This window comes from Lissotriton vulgaris, chromosome 1_2 (assembly GCF_964263255.1).
Source record: "Lissotriton vulgaris chromosome 1_2, aLisVul1.2, whole genome shotgun sequence".
NCBI lineage: Eukaryota > Metazoa > Chordata > Amphibia > Caudata > Salamandridae > Lissotriton > Lissotriton vulgaris.
The window spans coordinates 103,725,303-103,749,851 of NC_141686.1; the positions used below are offsets into that span (position 1 = coordinate 103,725,303).

General features: G+C 46.2%; 1 protein-coding gene across 1 annotated transcript in view; it reads left to right on the forward strand.

Moving 5' to 3' along the window:
* DUSP16 (dual specificity phosphatase 16) overlaps positions 1 to 24,549 on the forward strand; it is a 331,362-nt gene that overhangs the window by 86,040 nt on the left and 220,773 nt on the right. The window lies entirely within an intron of this gene.

The window sequence follows — 24,549 nt, forward strand, 5'->3', positions numbered from 1 at the left end:
AAACCTTTAACATATGGTGAGGTTTTGTTATTAAAAGTAAGTGGGTATAAATGCAGATCGTGTTACTGGATCTCTTTATATCACTTTTTGACAGTCAACATGTTTCAGCTCCATTTCGCCCAGCCGGGTCTACGGAGCATTCGTCAGGACAGACAATATAAAAACAAATCAGTTACTTACACAACTTGTGAAGTACTCAGTGGTGTTATTATTAAATACTCTGTTTCTAGATAGGTCAAGTTACCTGAAATAGAAGAAACAAACATACAGATATGGGGGTACAGGTTCAGCACTCTGTATAACTCTCAATTTGAGATATCTCAAAAAAATGGTGCCAATATTGTGCACTCAATTCATCAGAGCAGTCCCATTAACCCCTCCGCTGCGGCCGCGATTTTACAGCTGTGCGGTAAACAAAAGAACAGGGCGGGGCCGTGACGAACCCCAGCCGTCATCAGCACACGCCCACCGCGGGGCGTGACGGCTGGGGTTCGTCACCAGCACGGGAGGGGTTAAAGACTACCGTGTTTATTACTACACTTTGAGGCAATAAAAATATTGAGATGGTGCGTTTCGGTAGATAGGTTTTATTATCTAGCAAGGTTCTCTTTGTGTGTCCTTATAGGGTATCCATATTCTATGCCATAGGGGCGTGGTGTCATTAGTAAAACAGAGTTGTGTTCGAAAGGTATTTTGGCAGCGTGGTGTTCGCAAATTGTGTGACTGGTCGAAGCGATTTTAATTCTAATTATGCTCGTGGTTATTAATGTCCGTCGATCGTGAGCTTCACAGGTTTGTTCTGAGTAAAGCCCTAGTCAGTTTCTGAGGCTGAGGACCAGAGTGTCCTAACGTCCCCTGCTGAAGCCCGTAGATTTCTAACAAAAGGTAAATTACACGCTCTTTTCAATAGTGCCACACATGCGTTAGAGCGCACATAGTTACAACCACGCAAAGCGACCTAAGTGAGAAACCGACCTCAGAATTGTACCCACTTACTTTTAATAACAAAACCTCACCATATGTTAATTAAAGGTCTCTTGCAGTGAAGTCTTGCTTTTTAGACATCATTTTCTTCCTCCAACTTTTTTTGGGGGTGCCCTCACATCTCTGGACACTACTACTCCTACCAGAGGCTGCCTCAGGCTTGAGGCTGGCATACAGCACAAATCTGGACACCCAATGATAATGCCATAACGAATGTGTGGGACCGGAAAACTATATACACCGCATAGTTAACATAGCGTTTATGAGGGTGATTCAATTCAACCTACGGTTACGTAGTTACAAGTGTCCTTTCTCTCACTTGCTTATGTGATATATTGAATTGGGGAACTGAATGGACTAGAATTCCTCCTCCCTACCTGTTGATTATAAAGACTTTAAAGCGTGTCATTTGATCAAGGCTCTCCGGAGCCGAAACTCGTTATGGCCGACATAATGGGTGAATAAACCGTTCTGATGCACCTTACCTGTGGTCCGTGCTCCATTCTTACGAAATTGAAGGTCTAGTGGGAGTGATTGCTGGAAGTGGAGTAATCAATCAATCTATCATATCACTTGTAAAGCGCACTACTCACCCGTGAGGGTCTCAAGGCGCTTGGGTGGGGAATGCTGCTACTGCTGGAAAAGCCAGGTCTTGAGGAGTTTTCTGAAGGTCAGCTGGTCTTGGGTCTGCCGTAGGTGGATGGAGAGGATGTTCCAGGTCTTGGCGGCGAGGTGGGAGAATGATTTGCCGCCGGAGGTCGCTCTTCCGAAGTGGGGGACTGGCGGGTGGGTGGACTAGAAGCTGAGTCGCCTGTTGAGGTACGTTGGTCCGGTGTTGTGGAGTGCCTTGTGTGCGTGGGTGAGGAGCTTGAAGGTTATCCTCTTGTTGACTGGGAGCCAGTGCAGGTCTCTCTGGTGGGGTGTAATGTGGCTGCTGTGAGAAGTTGGCCTGATATGTGATGTCCACTATTCTAGTGGGCACCCTGTAATCAGTCCAAACAACCCTTATGGTGATGGTTGTAAAGTCAACCTTATAGACCAGCTATCCTAATGGTAGCATGGACAAAGCAGTCTTAGGCTAAAACTTCAGACAGCATGTGAAGCCAGCTGTTTTACCATATGTAACCCCATGAATACCAAATGAAAGGACACCACACAGGTTATATATAAAATATATATGTATTTATTACTAACACAACCCCTCTGAACTCTTTGAGGTCAGAGGCACAAGCACATAACAAGATACTTAATTATCATACAATAAGTTGCACAAAATACAGTTGAGCCCTAGGGATGTTGCAAACCATATACTAAAATAGTGGTATAAGAATCACGTCCCGAACAGGGAGTAGGCCTAGGGAATCGCTGGGGCTAAACTGAACTACCAAAGGTTTGGAAGCAGGAGGCCCAGGGGAAGCGTGTGCAGTGTCTTAACACACACGCGAGTTACCAAAAGGATACAATAGGAACGTAAGAGTCAGAAACTAGTTGATTTAGGACACTTCCGGATAGACTAGGAGAAAGCTACTGAAAACTAGGACACTTGGATTGTCAATTCCCACAGTAGCACCGGAGTACTCGCGTTACCTCACCCACAGGAGCCGGTGCATAGGTGTCCAGTTGTGTCGGGTTTCGTCGCTGAATCCTATTGAGACCTGTAAAAAGATGCTGCAGGCGACCAGGAGAGAAGGGTCCGGTTGGATCCAAGGGTGGATCGAGGATGAAGAGTACCTGAAAGCAGAGGGGACAGAGTCTGGGTCACTAGCCAGTGACCAGGAAGGAACCAGGCGATGTCGTGAAGCAATCAGGTGATGTCGTGAAGCTTGTCTCTGCAGCCACAAGGTCCAGGAGGTGTCGACGACGACCAGTCACTTGAATCGCGCTGTCCCACGATGGATCTAGATGTCTGCGGTGTCAGGACCCGGATTGGACCCAATGAGCCTTGGCAAATACAACCCACGCAGGAATTGAATATTCGCTTCGAGTCAGACCAGCAAGGTCTGGGGGGCTTCCCTTTTTCAGGGAAGCAGGAGCAAGCCTGGAGCAACCAGGCCAGGGGTGTAGATTCAAAGGTTCGCCTTCACAGAGGCCACTAGCCAGCGGGCAAGTGACCGGAAAGGCGCGTCGAGCTCAAAAGCAACAGCAGGCCCCACGCGGCACTCGTGGAGTGTGGAGGGCTGTGCGTAGGTGCAAATGTGGCTCGGGGCTGGGGCTTCTCAATCCCCAATGCACAACTTCGAGGGTGCCTCAGAAGCTGCACAATTAGCAATGAGCAGGTTTTTTCAAGATGTCCAGTCCCACGTCTCTCGTCGCCTCCACGGGTTTCAGCTCTGCTGCAGATGTGCGTCGGGGTCAGAGAAGCCCGGAATTCCAGTTCCTGTCTGGCTCTGTACTCGGGCTTTGGCGGGAGCGTCGACAAAGCAAACCGGCAAGTCGCTGTTGGTGCCTGTTTGCACAGGGTGGTCACTCCTTGACCACAAGGGAGATTCTTCAGTCTTCTAGTTGCAGTAGAATGTCGAAGGTCCAGAGTTTCGTTTCAAGTTTCAGTTCAGGATAATCTAAAGTCTCTAGACTCAGCTCCTACCTATATACTGAATACAGGGGCTGGATTACCTGCTAGGTCCCTCCTATGGGTGGAACCAGGGAAGGGGGTGGTTACACCCCTTTCCTTTTGTCCAGTTTCGTGCCAGAGCTGGGGCTGGAGTGCCCCAGCAATTGGTTTGAACCGGACTATGCATGGAGCACCTTGTGTGCCCCAGGCAGTGTCTCATTTCATTCAGCCCTCCCTGCCCCAATACACTATGGCCTGTCTGGGGTAGTGCTAGCACCTCCCAAGACAGGAAACATATTGTCCAAGCCTCCCTCGCTGGAAGGACTCCCAGCTGCAGGAGGTCAGACTTGTGTCTGTGGCAGCAGCATCCATTTTGTGATGCTGAGGCTCTGGTTAACTTTAACCGGGATTAACAGGAACAACGTGTCTTCTCCCTCTAGAAGGGTGGAATGCTACCCCCGTCGCCAGAACTGGCGAGGGGGTAGTATTCCAAAGCGTATGACACCTTACACGACATGTTTTGATATAGCCAAACCAAAGTTAGCATTAACCGTGAGGATTATTATGCACTTAAGAGTATATGGAATGCTATATCATAGAACAGCTATAAGGACATGGTTCCAAAAGCTGCAGACAGGCTCAGTTCATGCTAGAGCACCATCTCACATAAAACCAAGCACTCTGCTTTCAGGATTGTTAAGGCCTGCCATAGGAGTGACTTATAGGTATGTGTCTATATGTAATGGTAGGTATAGGGATACTATACCTAAGCAAGGGGCGATTGATCACTCAGCTGGTGCTAGGTCGCGTAGCCAGTTGTGTCAATGTGGATGGCCAGCCAGGGGTGGCATAATACATGCTGCAGCCCCTGGTAGGCCTTGGATGCACCTATGCCCTGGGTACCTAAGCTACACTATGCAGGGGCTCACAAAAGTGACCCAATTCCCAATTGGATATGTACCTAAAGTACATGGTATGAATTTAGAGAGAGAACAGCTGGGCTGTGGGTCTGATCAGCAGGTCCACAGCCACACTGAAGTCGAAAAACCAGTAAAGCAAAGCAAAAAGTGGGGGTGACCATAGGAAGCAGACCCTACTCTCCTACAGTTGCGGCGTGGGATGTTGAGGATCAGGCGTGCAGAGGCGTTTTGGATGCGTTGGAGCCGTCTCAGGAGTTTGGCTGAGGCTCCTGCGTAGAGGGTGTTTCCGTAGTCCAGCCACTGCTGACAAGGGCTTGGGTGACCGTTCTTCTCGTTTCAGTGGGGATCCACTTGTAGATCCTGCGGAGCATGCGGAGGGTGTTGAAGAAGGAGGAGATGGGGATGACCTGTTTAGTCATGGAGAGGGTGGAGTTGAGGATGACCTCTAGGTTGCGTGCGTGGTTGGTGGGTGTTGGGGCGGTTCCCGGTGCGGTCGGCCACCAGGAGTCGTCCTAGGCCGATGGGGTGGATCAGAGGATGAGGACCTCTGTCTTGTCAGAGTTCAGCTTCAGTCGGCTGTTCCTCATCCATTCAGCGACGGCCTTCATGCAGGTTGGTTGTGGCGGTCCTTGGTGAGGGAGAGGATCAGCTGGGTGTCATCAGCCGAGGAGATAATGTTGAGGTCGTGCCGACGGGCGACGTGGGCGAGCGGTGCCATATCGATGTTAAACAGAGTTGGGCTGAGGAATGAGCCCTGGGGAACGCCGCAGATAATCTCGGTGGTTTGGAGCGGAAGGGGGGAAGGCGGACGCTCTACGGAAGGAGGTGGTCCAGTCCAGGGCCTTCTCTTGGATCCCGGCGTTGTGGAGGTGTGTTCGTAGTGTGTGGTGGCAGACCATGTCAAAGGCGGCTGACAGGTCCAGGAGGATGAGGGCCGCCGTTTCTCCATTGTACAGCAGGGACTTGATGTCATCGGTGGCGGGATGAGGGCAGTCTCGGTGCTGTGGTTGCTGCAGAACCTGGACTGGGAAGGGTCCAGGATGATGATCTCCTCGAGGTAGTGGGTCAGTTTGTTGACGGTCTTCTCGATGACCTTTGCCAAGAACGGGACCAGGGAGATGGGCCGGAAGTTCTTGAGGTCCTTGGGGTCTGCCTTGGGTTTCATGAGTAAGGCCTTGATCTCGCCATGCTTCCAGCTCTCCGGGAAGGTTGCTGTCTCGAAGGAGGTGTTGATGACTTTCCGGAGATGGGGTGCGATGGCTGTGCTGGCTTTGTTAAAGATGTGGTGTGGGCATGGGTCTGACGGAGATCTGGAGTGGATGGTGTTCATGATCTTGATGGTGTCGTCGTCGTTGATGTTGGTCCAGGAGAGCAGGCGGATGGTGGTCGTGGGGGCGGAGGTCTCAGTGGTTGCCGGTGCGGTCGTGGATGTCTGCAATCTTGCGGTGGAAGAAGGTGGCCAGCGAGTCACACAGGTCTTGCGAGGGTGGGACGTCGTTGGGGTTGGAGAGTTCCTTCACAATGTTGAAGAGCTCTTTGCTGTTGTGCGATTTGTTGTCTAGGCGGTCTTTGAAGGAGGCCCTTTTGGCGGATCTGATGAGGTGATGGTGTCTGCGGGTGGCGTTCTTGTGGGCTACGTGGCTGTCCGGTGTCCGTTTTCGGGGCCAGATCTTCTCCAGCTTTCGCCAGGTTTGCTTAGAGGCCCGGAGATCTTCAGTGAACCAGCTGGCTTTTTTGTTGGTGTGACTGTTGGAGGGTTTCTTGATCGGGGTGAGGGTATTGGCGCAGTCGTTGATCCACTGTCTGAGGCTGCGGGCTGATGAGAGGTGAAACCCCGAAACCAGTCCTAGGATACATGTTTCCAGTCCAGAGAGGACCTGGCTTGGCAGTTCGGACTGGACTGTTCCCTTGAGGCACAGGGTCAAGACTGATTTGCATATGGCTGGGTTCAAACTGGAATGGCATGATGAGCAAAAAAACTGTGGATTTAGGCCCAGATCTCTGTACTGGGGTGAATGCATGACATTGTTCTGCATTCTGTCCATCAACTGTTTTTCCATATGTCACCCCAAGTGGGACAGGTATGCCCAGACGTAGTTCCCGTGCCCTCTATGCCACTGGAATCAAGCTATCGTGGCTGAAGAGGGGTGAATCCCCGAAACCGGTCCTAGGATGCTTGTTTCCAGGTCAGGGAGGACCTGGCTTAGCAGTTCTGGCTGGACTGTTCCAATGAGGTACAGGGTCAAGACTGATTTGCATATGGCTGGGTTTAAACTGGAATGGCATGGTGAGCAAAAAAACGATGGATTTAGGCCCAGATCTCTGTACTGGGGTGCATGCATGACATTGTTCTGCATTCTGTCCATCAACTATTGTTTTTGCGTTTGCTAGGATGTCAAGACAGTGTGCTTCAGCCCTGTTTTTGGGAGAATTGCAAGAGGAACAGGAACAACTTTCAGTGTTCAAAAGGAAGAATTACTGTTCCAGAAGTCAGAGGTATATACATTTCGAGAGTGACTGACTATGAAAGATCAGTGTTAGGTATAGGAAGAGAACGACTAATTTCCGGTCAGTTGTCAGGCAAATATACAGGAAGGAGACAGTGTCCCTTTAGGCTCACTGGCCAGTCTGTTACAGTGTAGCATCTGGGATGGTGTGTTAGAACAAGTTGGCTCTCTTCTGATTCCCAAGTGACTTTGCCTGAGTGTAGGGGCAGTTTTTTTCCAAGCTTTAGTGCGGCATGTCCTCCTTACTTGAACCTCCCCCTCGCCCCTAGCCCCGTGCAGGAGTCCTTTCTCATTAAATACAGCAGGGGCGATCCTCTTGCCAAGTATCAATCTAAGAGACAATTTTTGTAGTTAATAAACAGTTTAGGTGTTTAGTTAAATAGTTTGGTCCCAAAAGTTACGTTTTTAAATGTGATATTAGCCTTAAAAAGCTAGGTGTCTAGGATCGAATTTACCATGAGTATTTCCGTTTTTGAACTATTGAGGCACAAGTTCCTTTCTCTATTGCACCCCTGGACAGAAGCGAGGCTTGTGGTGATGTTTTTAGGTCGACCTCTGCCAATGCGCTTGCGCATTGAAGATGGTCGATCTATAGTGGCCAAAACAGGAGCTGAACCAGGCGGCCGGATTTCGGCAAGTGCTCGTGCACAAGCTTGCCATTTTCTCCCTAGCCGCATTTCAAAGGAGCTCTCCCCCGCCTCCTCTCTCCCGCCACCCTCTGCACAATGCCTTCAAAGGGATCCCCTCCCCAGCCCCCTGTCTCCAGGCTTCCCTCCCACTCCCCTGCTCCTTTTGGCTCCCATGCAAAGACCAGCTCACTGAAAGTCTTAACTAAAAGAAATGATGCTTGCGGAGTGCTCTTTTAAAAGAGTTTTTTACGAAAGCTGGCAACATTTGGAAAGGTCAAGCTCCAAAATCACACAAACTTTGGCATGGTGACAGTCAGCATTTGTGTATGAACACGCGTTTAAGATAATGTTACACAGTCACAGTTTTCAGGAAATACGTTTTGTCTTTGAATTGCAACATAATTCCTTTCGTAGGACATCTCCTTCCTTCCAACGCAAGTTGCGCCTTTTTACATGAGTGAAAGGATGGTGAAGGGATACAGCTCTGATAACCTTTATCGTTCAATGCACGGCATTCCCTGTATGCTATGCTTTTGTCGGGGTGAGTGTATTTATTGAAACTGCAGACTGCAGTTCACTTGGAGACACCTAGGCGAGGGGCTGGAAGTGACTCGGCTGGAGTTGGGAGTGTCAAGGTCTAGGCCCGTTTTCATGCAGAATTGCCTGGGCAATCGCCAATTCACACCTGTTCCTCGTACGCCTGCAAGACAAAAGAAGCCCTGCCTTGCATATCTGTGGGAGAGGGGACGGGCGCCACGGAGGATGGGCCACCTTCTGAAAAGTGCTCAGGTTTGCAGCCACGTGGAAAGGGGGCTTCGACTCTCAGACGGAATAAGAGCATTTCAGCACACTACATGCTCATTCTAAAAATAGACACTTATTTTGTGGGAAATAATACCGAGCCCATCCATAGAAAAAATGCAAAATGTCACATTTGAAATCTGTGAAAGGTAAATAATACCATCTCTGCACCTGCATTAGCCACTGGGTATTTATGAAAAAGTTGATATTTAAGCTTTTAGCATGTGCATTACATTTATTAACTTACAATACTTTTTTTTTTAATTTGAAATTTACGCGCCCAAACTCGTTTCTACTTTTTTATGTAAACATGCTCACATTCTCTTTCACATTTTACAAATCACTTTATAGACCAACATCACTCTGGGGCAACACTCATGGCAAACACCGCATTACTTAGGGACACCCTAGCCGCACTCATGGACACCGGCACACTACTTACGGACACCCCCACGCATCACTCAGGGACACCCCCACGCATCACTCAGGGACACCCCCACGCATCACTCAGGGACACCCCCACGCATCACTCAGGGACACCCCCACGCATCACTCAGGGACACCCCCACGCATCACTCAGGGACACCCCCGCATCACTCAGGGACACCACCGCATCACTCAGGGACACCACCGCATCACTCAGGGACACCACCGCATCACTCAGGGACACCACCGCATCACTCAGGGACACCACCCCATCACTCAGGGACACCACCACACCACTCAGGGACACCACCACATCACTCAGGGACACCACCACAATACACTGAACATAACATTCACAAAAGTTTTTTAGTAAAGTTTAAGATATTGCCATTATAAATTAAAATTACTTTTATTTAAGTATTAAATATTATTTTAGAAAAAACTATTGCTATTTGTTATATCAATACATCTAGTCATGTTAATACTAAACATGTTGCATTACAAATGCGATAACACTCTACCCTCTCAACACTCTTTCCCCTCTACACTATCACTACTCTCCCCTTTCACCACTTTCCCCTTTCACCACTCTCCCCTTTCACCACTCTCCCCTCTCACCACCCTCCCCTCTCACCACCCTCCCCTCTCACCACCCTCCCCTCTCATCACCCTCCCCTCTCATCACCCTCCCCTCGCCCCTCTCACCACCCTCCCCTCGCCCCTCTCACCCCCTCCCCCCTCTCACCCCTCGCCATGCCTTTTAATATTATAAAAAGAATTGCCATTAACAATGCCAATAGCTCAAAATCTCGCTATTGGGAGACCTATTGCATTGTAAATGCTTGTTTCTGTGGCCACTGTTTTTGTGTAGTCTGAAAGTGATCTGCATGTCATTGGCGTAACTTTGGAACAATTTCTCAGTGGCATTAGCCAGTGGACATCCATGTAGCTATTGAAGAGATCTGAGGATGAAGGCCCCTGGGCTACTCCACGGGCATGTCTTGGGTTACAGATGTTAATGTCCCAAGTTTTCTTTGCAGAGTACAATTGGGGTGAAATTGTTTTATTCTGGGTACAGCATATCCTTTATTCCCAGTGTAACTTTCGAGACTTTTGTGGTTGATCGTATTGTAAGCAGCTGAAGGATCTTTTTGAATGTGGATTGGTTGTCATTAAGATCACTCTAAATCTTCCTGTGAATTGCCTGTAAGGGGCTGAATAATTGCTTCTGGTTGGTTCAAATCCAGAGTGTCAATCGTTCTAACACCCCCCACCCAAAAGTGCAAAACTCACTCTGCTTGATCTCCTCTTAGGGCCATGCGTAACCTTCCAAGTATTTATTATTATCCTGTAAATATTCTATCGTTTTCTAAGGCTCTTCACGGTCTGGTTGTTGGCTTCATGGCACTTGTATAGACAATGCTATTATACTGTATTGACCTTAAAATTATAAATCACTCAAAATATTAGGGTGCAGTTGATAATGAACCTAAAAGGGCAAGATTATACGTCTGAGGCCAAAAGTTAGTTACAGAGTTTGGGTGAAAATTGGTGCACAATGTAAGTATTTTTCTGTTACCTGTTGCTGCTCTCAGTGGAGTGCCAAGTGGTTCAAATTCTAACCCTGCAATCCACGAAGGAGCTGAGATATACAGGGACTGACTTCATCAGCTCTTCCTCGCTCATCCACCTCAGTGAGAGGGTTGAGGGTATTTAATCCAGGGCCCTCACATTGGAACTCTTTTCCTGTAGAGCTGCAACAGGAGCCTTGCATTTCCACAGGTGTAATTTTATTTATTTTCACTCAGAGGGTGAGTTGTGGGTTTATGCTGCAAGGGGACAAGTTGAATACATGAATGGTCTTTCAAGCAAGCAAAACGGGCAGATCACTGTGAGTCTAGGGCCCCGCCTTGAATACCTTCAACCCAACTGGAGAGTCAAACTACATATGATTCATGAAAACTTAAGACGAACTTTAAAAATTACATTTTAACTTGATTCTTGGGGATGCAGTGTCACCACTGGAGCACATTAAAAAAGGTCATGCTGTATCAGATCGGATTCGAACTTCGCCCATCCATGCTTGCAGTAAAGCGTGCCGCTCTTTCGAAAGGTACCAGATGAATAATACATATGGTGTTGATAAACTCGGATAATACGATATCCACTGGAAACCACCTGGCTGGCACTTGAAAATGCCTGCAAACCTGAAGTGGCCATTCTCAGTTCTACTGAGTACAGTTGTGCTGCAAAACTTACTGTCTTCTTCTTTACCCAAAGATGAAGCCTACCTTTTGTGCCTTTCCTATGCCTCCACAACTCGATCCTTTAAATTTGCAGGTACTGGCCTATACTGAGGTTCTGTACTTACATAATTTAAAGGGGAGAGTACCTGCACTTCTCAAGAGAGATGCATTCCTTAATTGAAGATTAATGTCACTTCTCAGTAGCAAACTGGGATCGTGAGTATCGAACTGAAGTATTCCCATTTTAAGTACTTTTAAATTCCGTTTTGCACCCAGGACTTGAGTCTACCATTCGTGTGATATGTTACCCCACGCTGGCCAGTTTGTGATGTCCTAATCTTGCATCTCTGAGCAATGAGGGCATTCGGGGTGAGGGTGTGAGTGTTTGGGTTTTTTGTTTTTCTCGGTTTTTTGTTTTTGTAATTTTACTTAGGGTTGGCGTGTTGGAGGCGTTTAGCTTTTCAAACTGGGTAGTCAGGGCTCAATTGAAAATACGGCCATAATTTATCGTAAATGGCGAGTTTCACGGAACCGGGCCAATGACTTAATGAGCCGCGCCATTCTTCTCTCCCGTTTTAAATGCCATATTGTGCTGACGGATTGGACGCTGGTGTGGAGGCTGAGGCGACAATGTGGTGTGTTAATGATTAGGTCAGCTTTTTATTTCACTCTTCACTGCCTGAACACTGAAATCCTTGTGTCATTTAGTCGAGAGAGGCCTTCTGCAGGGAGAACGCCCCTCCCCCCTAGCCTAGCTTGGAATAAATGGCTGCAGCCGGGCCCTTTATCAGGCGCGGAGTGACGAGTTCTCCCTTTATCTGCGCCAGAATGCAGTCTGCAGTGCGTATGATGTCATCCGCGGTGGCCTCACTGGGAAATGATTTGTGCTTTCCTTACATATTGCCGATTAAGACGAAAGGAGCTCTGTTTGGGAAGACTATAACTATGCGAGAGGCCAAGGCTCGAATTTGTCTTTTGCTCCCGCTGTGGCCGCATTTCGGTGAGGATGTTTGACGTGAAAGAGGGGGCAGAATGAATCTGAGCTTGGGCGGTATTCTACGGTACCTTCTTGCCAGTACAAACCACTGGGACCCTCGGATGGTTCAGTAGAACAAGGGTTTAGCCAGAAAAGTAAAATAACCCACACTTTGGACCAACTCTCTTATGGTACCAAGCAAGTGAACCAAATGAGCCCGAATCTCCCCGGAAGAGCTCTCTTGTCTTTTCCGTCAAAGCATCTATTCAGTAATCTTTTCACCTTGCCATCTAGCCACTGATCTCCACCTTTTCACTTTTGCTTTCTGCCATCCATTTTTTTTCATCTGTCATTGAGTTTTTCACCAATCAATTCATCCATTGGCCATTCCATCTAACCATCTGTTCACACATCCATCATCAATCTATCATTGCATTTGTAAAGCGCAATACATACCCGTGAGGGTCTCAAGGCGCTGGGGGGAGGGGAATGCTGCTACTGCTCGAATAGCCAGGTCTTGAGAAGTCTTTTGAAGGTCAGCAGGTCTTGGGTCTACTGTATGTGGATTGGGAGGGTGTTCCAGGCCTTTGCGGTGAGGTGGGAGAACGATCTGCCACCGGAGGTTGCTCTTCAGATGCAGGGGATGGTGGTGAGGGCGAGGTCGGCGGAGCGTTACTGGTGGGTGGGGGTGCAGAAGCTGAGACGTCCGTTGACGTACGCTGGCCGGTGTTGTGGAGTGCCTTGTGTGCATGGGTGAGGAGCTTGAAGGTTATCCTCTTGCTGATGGGGAGCCAGTGCCGGTCTCTCAGGTGGGGTGTGATGTGGCTGCGGCGAGGGATGTTGAGAATCAGGCGTGGAGAGGCGTTCTGGATGTGTTGAAGCCTTTTCAGGAGTTTTGCCGAGGCTCCTGCGAAGAGTGCGTTTCCGTAGTCCAACCTGCTGCTGACGAGGGCCTGGGTGACTGTTCTTCTCCTTTGGGTGGGGATCCACTTGTAGAACTTGCGGAGCATGTGGAGGGTGTTGAAGCAGGAGGAAGAGACGGTGTTGACCTGTTTAGTCATGGAGAGGGAGGTGTCGAGGATGATCCCTACGTTGCGTGCCTGGACGGTGGGTGTTGGAGCTGTTCCCATTGCGTTCGGCCACCAGGAGTCATCCCAGGCCGAAGGGGTGGATCCGACGATGAAGACCTCAGTCTTGTCCGAGTTCAGCTTCAGTCGGCTGTTCCTCATCCATTCGGCGACAGCCTTCATTCTTTCATGGAGGTTGGTTTTGGCGGTGTGGGGGTCCTTGTTGAGGGAGAGGATCAGTTGGGTTTCATTTGCGTATGAGATGATGTTGAGGTTGTGTAGTCTGGCGACGTGGGCGAGCGGTGCCATGTAGATGTCGAACAGCGTGGGCTGAGGGATGAGCCTGGGGTATGCTGCAGATGATCTTGGTGGCTTCGGAGCGGAAGGGGAGGGAGGCGGACGCTCTGTGTTCTGCCGGAGAGGAAGGAGGTGGTCCAGTCCAGGGCCTTCTCTTGGATCCCAGCGTCATGGAGGCGTGTTCGTAGTGTGCGAAGGCGGCTGACCAATCCAGGAGGATAAGGGCCACGGTTTCACCGTTGTCTAGCAGGGTTCTGATGTCATCGGTGGCGGCGATGAGGGCAGTTTCGGTGCAGTGGTTGCTGCGGTACCCGGACTGGGACGCGTCCAGGATGTTGTTCTCTGTTGATCTGTGCATGCATCCATCTGTACATCCATCAATCATTTGACATACCAATCCATAAATAAAGCCTTTCATCCATCAATTGATACTTTTGTCCATCTATCCATTCTCTCAGATTTCCATTTATTCTGCCCAACTTTCAACCACCCACCCATCACAGATTTCCTTTCACCCTCTCATCTATCTATACATCCATCCTCCCAGATTTCCATTTACTCTGGCATCCTTTCACACACCAATTCATCCTCTCATTTCCTTTTGCTCTGCCATTCTTTCATCCGTCCATCTATTCTCACCTACCCATCCTTTCACCTACTTCCTTCTCTCACCCTCTCATCCAACCATCCTCTCATCAACGTATCCAACCATCCTCTCATCCACTCATCCAACCATCCTCTAACCAACTCATCCTCTCATCCAAGCATCCTCTCATCCACTTATCCATCCTTTCACCCACTTATTCATCCATCCTCACTCACTCATCATTTTATCCACCCACGTTTCCCCCACCCACAAATGCATTCTTCGAGCCACTGATTCATCTTTGACTCACTCAGCGTTCATCCTTTCACCCACTCATCCATCCATCATCTCGTCCACTCAGCCATGTTTTCATTCACTCACTCATCCATATATCCTTTTATCAATCCATTCTTTCACCAGCTCATCCATCCTTCCTTTTTCCCCTTTACTACTACTAGCCCATATTTTTTCTTCTTTTAAGCGTTAATGTTGCTTGTTTATCTGCCAAGTTGCACACAGAAGAGGTCCATAAAGAGCCCTACCACCGCTGTAGCTGCTAAAGTGAGGGATTCACAACGCCAATGCAAAAGATCTATGATCTGTGGCTTGGCATCTGGCTAAGTTCTCCATCGGAGGCAGGGCCAACCTCACCCATGAACATGGAGCAGGGTCACAATTGTGGGCTGTTAGCTCTACAAGTGGTGACTCACCAAGTGTGACACATTAACTGTTTTGCAGGAGTTTGGCCTGATGCCTGGCAATTTCTCTTCACATGCAATCTAGATCTGTGATGCTGATATTTCGTATATGGAATGGTGCGGGGTGGGGTCAGGGGTTGGTGAGGATGACTTTTCCCTATCCCGCTGCCAAGAGGGTAAGGCCTGGCAGCTTGCATCTGCTGTTAGGTGGCTCCTCCGGATTTGTTCCGTAACAGCCACATCTAGAGGGGGTGTGGCCTGAACGCAGATGGAGTAGGCGCCAGAGCTTACGAGCTCCGTCCCGCTGACCGCTGTTTGGCTCCATCCTTACTGCTCAATGGGAACATAACGAGCCACAACAATAGCCCAACCGCTCAGGAGCAGAAGTAAGCCATCGAGAACCCCCTAGCGACAATTATTCGCCGAGAAAACCGCTGATTAAGTTCGAGCGGCAAGAGACTCGGCCAGACAAAATGGCGGGCCCATCAGAAACGAGGACACAGTGAGCGCACTTGCTGCACTCTTGGCGCCGAGTAGACATTGCAAAGAAGCTTGGTCTCTTCCAGCCAGCAAAAGGAAGGCCAGTAAGCAGAGGAAGGGCCGACGGGGCAGAGGGCTGGAAGAGCAGAGCGCAAGTGCGACAGCCAACAGTGGCGCTTGCGCTGAGAGTCGACCGAGCCCTACTCCCACATCCTAGTCACCTGCAGCAGTGGGCCGTGGACAGCGAGACGCTCCGGAAACAGAGGCACGTCTGCTTCCAGGAAGGATCTGACTGCTAAGCAGGGGAAACGCCAGCAGCGCGGAGGACTGGGGGCTGGAAGTTGGGTGAGGACTTAACACCTGTGATCCGTCAAGAAGTGGTGAGCGTGCAGAAAGCAGACCGTACCAGTCTTCCCCAACCTGCTTGCCTTATTAGAACTCAGGGCGGAAGATGCAGAAAACTGCTTGTGGAGGAATAATATCAGAGTGACTGGCCTACCCGAAAAAATAGAAGGAACAGATATGGTGGGGTATCTGGAGGGGTGGCTCCGCACGACAGTGACACCTGAGGGACTCTCCCCATTCAACGCCCTAGAGAGAGCGCAAAGCGTCCCGATGAAGCCACCCGCCCCAGGGGCACCACCAAGACCGGTGATATTGAGGTTGCTACACTATCGTGGTCGGGACCACATACTGTCGCAGGCCCGACAGTCTGGGGAAATTAGAGTCAATAACGTGGTGGTGCGCCTCTTTCCGGACTTCTCCAGAGATGTTCAGCAACAGCAAAGCTCCTGCCAGAGTGTCAAAGCAAACTCCTTCAACTGGATTATAAATATGCAAAGCAATACCCGGCCAAAATGCGGGTGTTCTCCCCGGAAGGGACTGAGTTTTACACTTTCCCACAGGAAGCGTAGAGCTGGTTGGAGCAGCACCGAGGAGTGTTGCCGTCAAGAGACCAAAGACGACGGGCAGGCCGTAACAGAAGATCGCGCAGCAGAGAACCCAAAACAGGCACAATGGCACCAACACAGGCACAATGGCACCAACACAGGCAGAGACGCAGATGGAAAAGGGGACATGCATGCAAGTAGTGGCATTGATCAGTAGGAAAAGATCCAACCAAGACCATTTAGTGGCAGGCGGATCTGGAGCGGATTTGAGCTCCAAACAGGACTCCAACATCTCAGATGCGCTGAGTAGTAAGCTTCTCATTGTGACACCCAGAACAGCGGACAAGATCATCTGAAGATGCAGGTAGGGGGTTCCAGAGAGGGGGAAAGCAAGAACAGGACAATGGAACACATAGTTGAACTTAAGTATATTGGGAGAAGCCTAGTTTGTACTGAATGCAATAAATGAGCCAAGTGGCGTGCTAGAGGGCGGATGCACTGGACGCGTCACTGGACTCACCCCCTCACTTTGCGGACGATAGTCCAAGGGCACGGAATACTAGTTTGGATGGGAGGGTGCCACCTACTTGTCCTGGGGAAGGGGCGTTGTGGAGCATGTTATAATGCTGTGTTTTTTGGGATGGGGTACCAAGAGTCTAATTACACGCTCACTCCAGCAGGCTTGGGCTGAAACTGATCTTCGGGGAAGGTGTGGTGGGGAGGGGGAAATGGAAAAAAGAAACATATATGGCGAATGTTATAAAGTAGAAGTGTTTAACCTAGAATATACGGGGCATGCTTACTATGGTCAAACGGCATAAAGTCTTCTATTACCTCAACAGAAGTGGGGTGCAAATCTCACTTCTCCAGGAAATCCATCTCACAGCTGAAGAGGGCCAGGCCCTGCAGAAGTGTAGGCGGGGACAAACATTGTACACTAGATACTCTGAATATGCCAGGGGAGTAATGATCTGGGTGAGGGCTGGATTTCCCTTTCAGGTAACCAGTAAGTTGATTTACCCCGAGGGCAGATATGTCGCACTACGAGGAAGGCTGAAAGGTAGAGAGGTGAGCATCTTAAGTGTCTATGCCCCAAATGTGGAGCAAACAAAATTCCTGCCACGATTATCACTACAGCTAGCCCCATACCTGACATCTGCAGTGCTCATAGGCAAGACTTCAATGCTGTAGTCGACACCAATATGGATAGTCCTCTAAGGGCTGTCTGTACTCTGCAACTGTTTAAGAAGGCAATGTTATCAGTGCTTGCCTCTAATGGGTAGGTTGAGTTTGCCCAGTGTCACCCGATTGGGTTGGAAGAAAGAGTGGCAGTGTTGGAGGCTGTCAACTGGCTTTGCTCTTAATTGAGATTGGGTATTGCGGCTGCTGCTGTCCACTGGAAGTTTTGTGCATGGGATCCCACATTTTTACCTCTGTGGCTTTTGAAGTCCGGGAATTCCGAAGGCACGGCTTTTACATGTCACAAGCAACTGAATGTGCTTTTTCGACTCAGAACCATGCCCCCCGTAAGATAAGCAAAACATGGTAATGTCCCATGGGTTTGCATGTTAGCCTTATTGCGTAGCGTAGTCAGTTGTTGCTAGAGCTTAGCAGAGGGAATATTATTGCTTCTGGGGGTGGTCGGTTATTGTGTATGTATGTGTATAATCACTTATCTTCAGGGAAAAAAAATAGCATTTGGACTACGACTCATTCATGTCAAAGATGCCTTGGCCTAAGGGGTAGTACAGATAAGAGGACAAATTGAGACAGCCATCCCAGAACACCTCACAAACGAGGATTTGGAGTCAACCTGCTCCCAGGTTAATAAGTCATCACGTAATGCAAGGTTTAAATTGACACGCTTTAACTACTTACACCAAACATCTGATTCTGTAGAAACTAAAGATCATTTATCCTAGAAGGTCCGACCTGAGGGGTGTGGCAAGTCAGAATCTACTTTTATACACATAACATGGTTGTGTTGGAAGCAGTCACAATCAGCTTATGCCCCAAAACAGGCACTATGCCATAGACCTCTGGCAAACAATGTTTACTGAGAGTGACCCCCAAACCGAAAAAAAGCTCACATTTCCAGCAATAGGTAGAGTGCTTGCAAAACCGCTTTCTCCCAGAGGTCCTGCAGAAAAAGCATGAGAAAGGAATCTGATCGGATGCGGAAGAATCTCATATTAGGTCTGCCAGGAAAATGGAAGATGACCAGACTTCACGTGCCAAGATTATCTAAGGTCTATTAGACCCTCCAGTCACTAGATCCCTACAGATTGTAGAAATCTGGTGATAAAGGCCAAAGGACTGGGAAAAGTGGGTGAAGGATCATGGTACCATAAGGGAATACGTGTAATGTGCACTGGCTGTTGCCAGTGCCTGCTGCCAGTGCCTGCAGTTTCATATGCTATTGTAAAATGTTTTGGGAACAATGGATTTGACTTGATCCCTCACCTCCTTCCCTTTTCTCTGCAATTGCAACTACATGAGCTCTTGATGTTCTTGTAATGTAACTGTTTAGTATTTGACTTTTGTTAAAGGTTATTTAGAAATGCCTCAGCCCAGTTCTAACTACAAGGTGTCAGCCATGATAGAAATCTCGCATTGGTGGATTCAAAGGGAGAAAGGCAACTTTTACAATCAGGCTTCTCATCCTTGCACATTGAAACACATCAATGGAGTAGTGTAGGGGTGAAGTTTGAATTCTCCAGTGACTTGTCTTTTTCCTAATATGGTGGTACTGTTGGCATTACAGACCTACAAAGGTTAGGTTGCTTTTTGCAAGAGTATTGATTTTTGAGTGTCTTTCAGTTTGGAATAACCATATGCTGTGGGCCTGGACCTCACTCCTCATTCAATTCTCCCATCCTTTTTCTCCTCGATCCTGTCCTACATGTTTGGGTGTCATTTAGTGGGCCATTCAGTTATTGTTGAAGCAAGCCAGTCCCCAAAACAAACATGTTTAATTTCAATGAATTTCAAATTTCTTTTCCTTTTTAAAAAATTTCGTTTCAACACCTTTGGGGCTTGCCTTGGAATTAAGAGACTCCAATTTAGTGTGTGCATTGCCAATCATTAGACCACCTAACTTTCAAGTGTGAAACCTATAAGCAAGGAGCCACCAAACTAAGAAAAATGTGTGTTCTGTTTGCCAAGGCCAGAGAACGGCGTGTTTTATGCTCAGATTACTCTTTTGGTTAATATACCTCAAAAAACCTGGATGGCTGATTCTGATTGTGAATTTTGTGATTTGTTTTATCTTCTTTTAATTGTTTTTCTTATCCTATGTTTGAGCATAGGAAAAACTCCCCACTACTTAAAAAGCCAATTCAACATTCTTGGTCTAACTGACCCTGCACAGTGCTCCAATGCTTTTAGTCTAATGCTGCCTATAAAAATACCACATGCATACTTTAAAATATTGAATTCATACTTGTTTTCTGCTCAGGTGTTTGTTCCTAGAGATGATCACCACTTCAAACATTACCGGTTACGTTTTCGCTGGTGCCAATAATTTTGCAGCTCAGGGATCAGTCTAAGCCATTCACCTAACAATTTGGGTGTTAAACTTGTCCACGGAGGGCCTAGCCACCTGTTGTTTTAATATATAGGAGACGTTAATCTGTATTGTACGCTGCCAAGTTCCTCACAGTCTGTTTATATACTCTTGAAGAATGAATTAATTCAGAGCTTTAGAAACAAAAGCTACCAATCCAGGTGGTTCTTATTTAAAACCAAGGATAATCCCATCTATAGAATAGTTGAGGGTTCCAGTTCTTGATGTTTTTTTTCAAACCAACAGTTCTGTCCTCTTTATTGTCCAAACCTGTGAGTTCTGACTTAACCAAAGTGCCAAAATCAAACCAAACTTCACTTTTTGTCTTCAGGTTCCTTATGCCTAATTTACGCTATGTTTGTTTGGACAGGAAAGAATGAGAACTACATTTGAAAAATAAAAGTGTTTTATGGTCTGCTTCTCATGAAATGCTTTAAAGCTGATTTTCATTATCTATGAATGTTTGAGGCACATAGTTCAAAGAATGTACCATATAATGAGCATCAAGAGGTTGTAAACCTCTTAAAAAGGGTAAGCAGCATAGATGATTTACAGTAAATCAGTTAATTAGTCCCAGTAGGTCCATTCAGCCTTTCATCCATCCGAGGTCGATAAAATGAGTACCATTGAGTTGGGTAACAATAAACATTGTTATTCAGCGCCTTGAGACCCTTGGGTGATAAGTGCGCTTAACAAATAAGCGTGTTATGTTCTGTTAATCCCGTGCACACTTGGGCCTTACTTGGAAGAAAACTGATAATCTGACTACAGTAAATGCTTCTCGAATAAAACAACTGGCTGCTGTATTGTCAACCTGCACTCCGGCTCTTGAGAGACTGTGTTCATTTAGTTCCTTCTTGAGGACATCTCTTCTTGGTCCACGTTTTGGGGAAGACATTGTTATTTTATGAGACCTCTGCATTTAACAAAATAGATCAAGACTGTCCAACATGGGTCAACAAGAGCCGGATTCATGCCAGAGTATATGTGATAAATTTACATTGATTGAACATAAACGGGAATCATTTACATAGAAAGTGGTGATCATGAAATTCCAGCATGGATCTGACCCTTGGAACCACTGTTGTACACTCTGCATTCGATCCTTCTGATAATCACTGGAATTTTACTTGTTCAGATCTGTTTGCTTATTATGAGATGGTCTAGCAATAGACGAATTGTAGTGACGTGTGAGATGCCAGAGAACTCTTCTTTCTCTCCTGCTTATGGACACACACACATTCCCACTCGTTTGGGTATTTACCTGTAGTTCTAAATGTAGATTGTACTGAATGATCTCTGTTAGTAAATCGTAGTTAAGTTCCATGTCCTGATGAAGGGAGCTTTGATAAAGAGCAGTTTCCTCTTCCTTAATGTTAGTAAGACTAATCCCCTTTAGCTGCATATCCCAATATCAATCCTGTGCGAATGGTTTGGCCCCCTTGTGACTCCCCTGAACCTATGAAACAAGATTGTAATTTGGGGGTAATTTTTTTGATCTGTTGACTGAATACAACCTCACAATTCTCACCTTCTAAATAAACTTACAGTAGTGGATCCCGGCTACAGCTTGGGGTTATGGTCCTAGTGGTACATTTAGGGGTCCAAACAAGGCTGCTGTATTGCAGTTATCAATTCACAGGCATGCACCTGGAAATAGAAGAGCCAAACTAAAGCAATCCGTGTTAATTGTAGGATATGGAATTTAGATCATGACATTCTATGTCCACATGTTAAAGGTAGGAAATGGCCTTTGAGTATAGGATATTCAGGAACTTAATCTTTGACAAACTATGCTCTTACCCTATTGACTCTATTTGTCTCTTGTATTCTTGTACTGATTTATGTATGCTGATCTGTTCTCTGTTGTTCACATCCCCTGTGAGTTGCCATTAGTGTGTCAACAATCCTCTTCCAGCAACTGTGGCAAAACATAATTTCATGTCTTCTAAAATTATGAAGACTAGAAATATCAGGTCAATGGGGAGGATATGCCTTTCATCAAAGCCATGCTCTATGTGTTTTTTTTTATTTCTTCAAGGCATGCCGCTGAGGTTGCCCTAGGCCATATACAGCGATTTGCAACAAAGTGCCGTGGAGTGCCTTCCATATTCAAGAAAGTATATTCCCTGTTCAGAAGAAGGACACATGTTGTCTTCAACCTGTTCTAGACCTCAGTCTCCAACATATTGACGAAGGGTAATCGTTCACATATTCACTATCCAGATGTTGGGATCATTGCTCTAACAGAACAAAATATCTTCAGTAAATTAAAAGGATGCCTTGCCCCTTGTTCGCATTAAAAACCTATTCCATTCATCAGATTCATGATCCTGCAGGACCATTAACAACTTGATATTGTATCTTTCAGGTTCTGTTCCCAGGCATATTGCTAACATAGCCAAGGAACAAAGAAGTTTATTAATGCTCATTTATTTAGTAACAAAGAGTTCTTGCTGTTTCTTTGTATAAAGACATATAACATCTGCACATATTAATCTAATTATTCATTGTTAAAATACCGTATTTACTGAATTTAAAAGCTTCATTGCAAAATAGACAATCACTTATAACTTTATCGTTTAATAAAGTTTTTCTTGCACACTCTTTTATAATCTTAATTGGCACCAATTATTGACATTTCCCTCTAAATGCTGTATATTAGTGATTTTGCATCAGCATATGGCTAATATTTTCATTACTTCCCTTCTTTTTTACCAATTGAATCACCTAAAATAATCTGGTTAAACATAACGTATAACCTAGTCTACTGTTGTTCTGATGTATATTCACATTGTGATATTACCTAGTAAAATTCACCTATCTGCGTATATTATCTGAACCTTTTCAACAATTGTGTGAAAACTTCCTTTACCATGTCCCAAGAACATTTCTCATTGAAGCTTTTTGTATATGCCCATTTCATGTGGACAAGTATGGTCACACATTTTTCCGCTGTCGCTATTTCTCTACCCTGTCATCTGGTTTATATCCAATATTGATGTGTTTTTTTGTTTAATACTTCAGACCCATAAAAAGAGATACGTATAGTGTAAATTTCCTGAAGGCAGTTCTTTTCAAAAAACATCCAAATGCATTTTCACTTGTTTGCAAATTCAGATGTTTTTACTGTGAGGACAGTGAATATCGTAGCTTTTAATGCTTTAAGGAGGGTTGAATAGGTTTTACTCTGTGACATAAGTTAAATCCCATTATCCTTATACAGTTTCTGCCACAGCCACTGTTTACTTTTAAAGATTGATATTCAGTCTTCTGACGTGAATGTGATTGCTTCTTATGTTTAACTGTGCTTGCTCACTCAGATAAAAAAGAAAATCTGAGTCTGCAAGAGAGACATGCCATAGACAGTACAATTCCTTTACAAAGTAAGATTCTCTCTCTCCATAATTAAATCTATCCTGTGACACACTTGACATTCCGTGGGAGCAACCTTTGACACAAGTAGGATATAGGAATTAACTGAACTCCATCATTTGGTTCTATAAGGCACATGCTGACCTATCAAAATGTTTAAGATAAGGTTGCAAATGATTTAATTCAGTTTCCTTTTCTGACTATTTTGTTGTATACCACCACTCCTTTAGGACTACCTTGATGAACAGGTCCAAACTTTGAGACTGGGAATACTGCATGGGTGTTTGTCAGCTCTTCTTTTCCTTTTTTAGTAGATAGATTTGCTTTTCATAGGAAAATCTCTGAACATGTGATGGATGCTGTGTACAAGGGAAGGCAGGCTTCACTACTGTGAGCTAAACAAAGATAGTTTTTTTTAATGCCTTAATTAAAGTTTAAGAACAGTAAGAGCTGCAGCATTCAGTCGATGCAGTGTTGCACTCGGAATGAACTAGATGCACTCTGAATGTCCGCATGTCCTATGTAAATGTCAATACATCCTCCAATGATCTCCTTTGTATATATGCTACATATTAGCTAACACATCTCACATGCCACCCTCTATTTTCTTGCATGTTCATTCTTTTGTGTACTATATCAAAGGGGTTCACTAGAGCATTGGTGACAGCACTCCAGCCACTCTCTTTGATAAGATTTATCAGTGTTGCGCATTCAGTTTGCGATATAACAAGTTCTGCAGCAACCACTTCCTACGATCATAGAGCCAACTTAAGTATTGATGTGTATTTTAAGACTTCCAGGTCATGACTAGCCTCCTTCTGGCCAGCGTCCATCCTAAATCTATAGTTTTATCTTTCTGCTTTTTACCTTACAATTTCATAATCCTATCCTTGACCTGTTGTCAGAAGACCTTTTACCCCATACCAGGAAAATCGAGTCTGCCTTGTCCAGAAGTATACCAAAGGCACTCCCTTTTATGTGTGAGTTTCTTATTCTTGGCCTCATGAGTGAGATTCAATTTTAGCACAGATTTCCTAGAGGCTTTCATCGTATTTTTACATGCCTTTCTGGTCTGCATCATCATAGGTTAAGTGTCATTCGTTTGTCACCTGCATCTGAATTTCTGGCTGCTTTATATTTTATTCTCCCACAAGTGAATTTACAGAAGATTTCATACTGCAATGGATGGATGCATGTTGACCCAACGGCCTTTTTATGACGGGCTTCTATGAATGTACGTGTTTCCTACCGATTATTAATATTTATTATGACGTGTTAGGATCTTTATTCTATCTTCCTATAAAAATGTACCGTTCTACAGTTTCATATAGCTTCTCAATGTCTAATGGCATTTAATAAAATCCTGAATTTTCAAAGTCTTTCATGGACAAAGCATTTGGAATTTTGACAAGTTCTGTTTCGTTGCTACTCCTCAGTTCTAGGCCCACTCATGTGGCAGCATACTCATTCCCATGTAGAGCAACGGAAGACTTTGGGCAATACTTGATCGCAGGTCTGAAACTGTCTCTTTCATGAAGCATCTATGTTGCA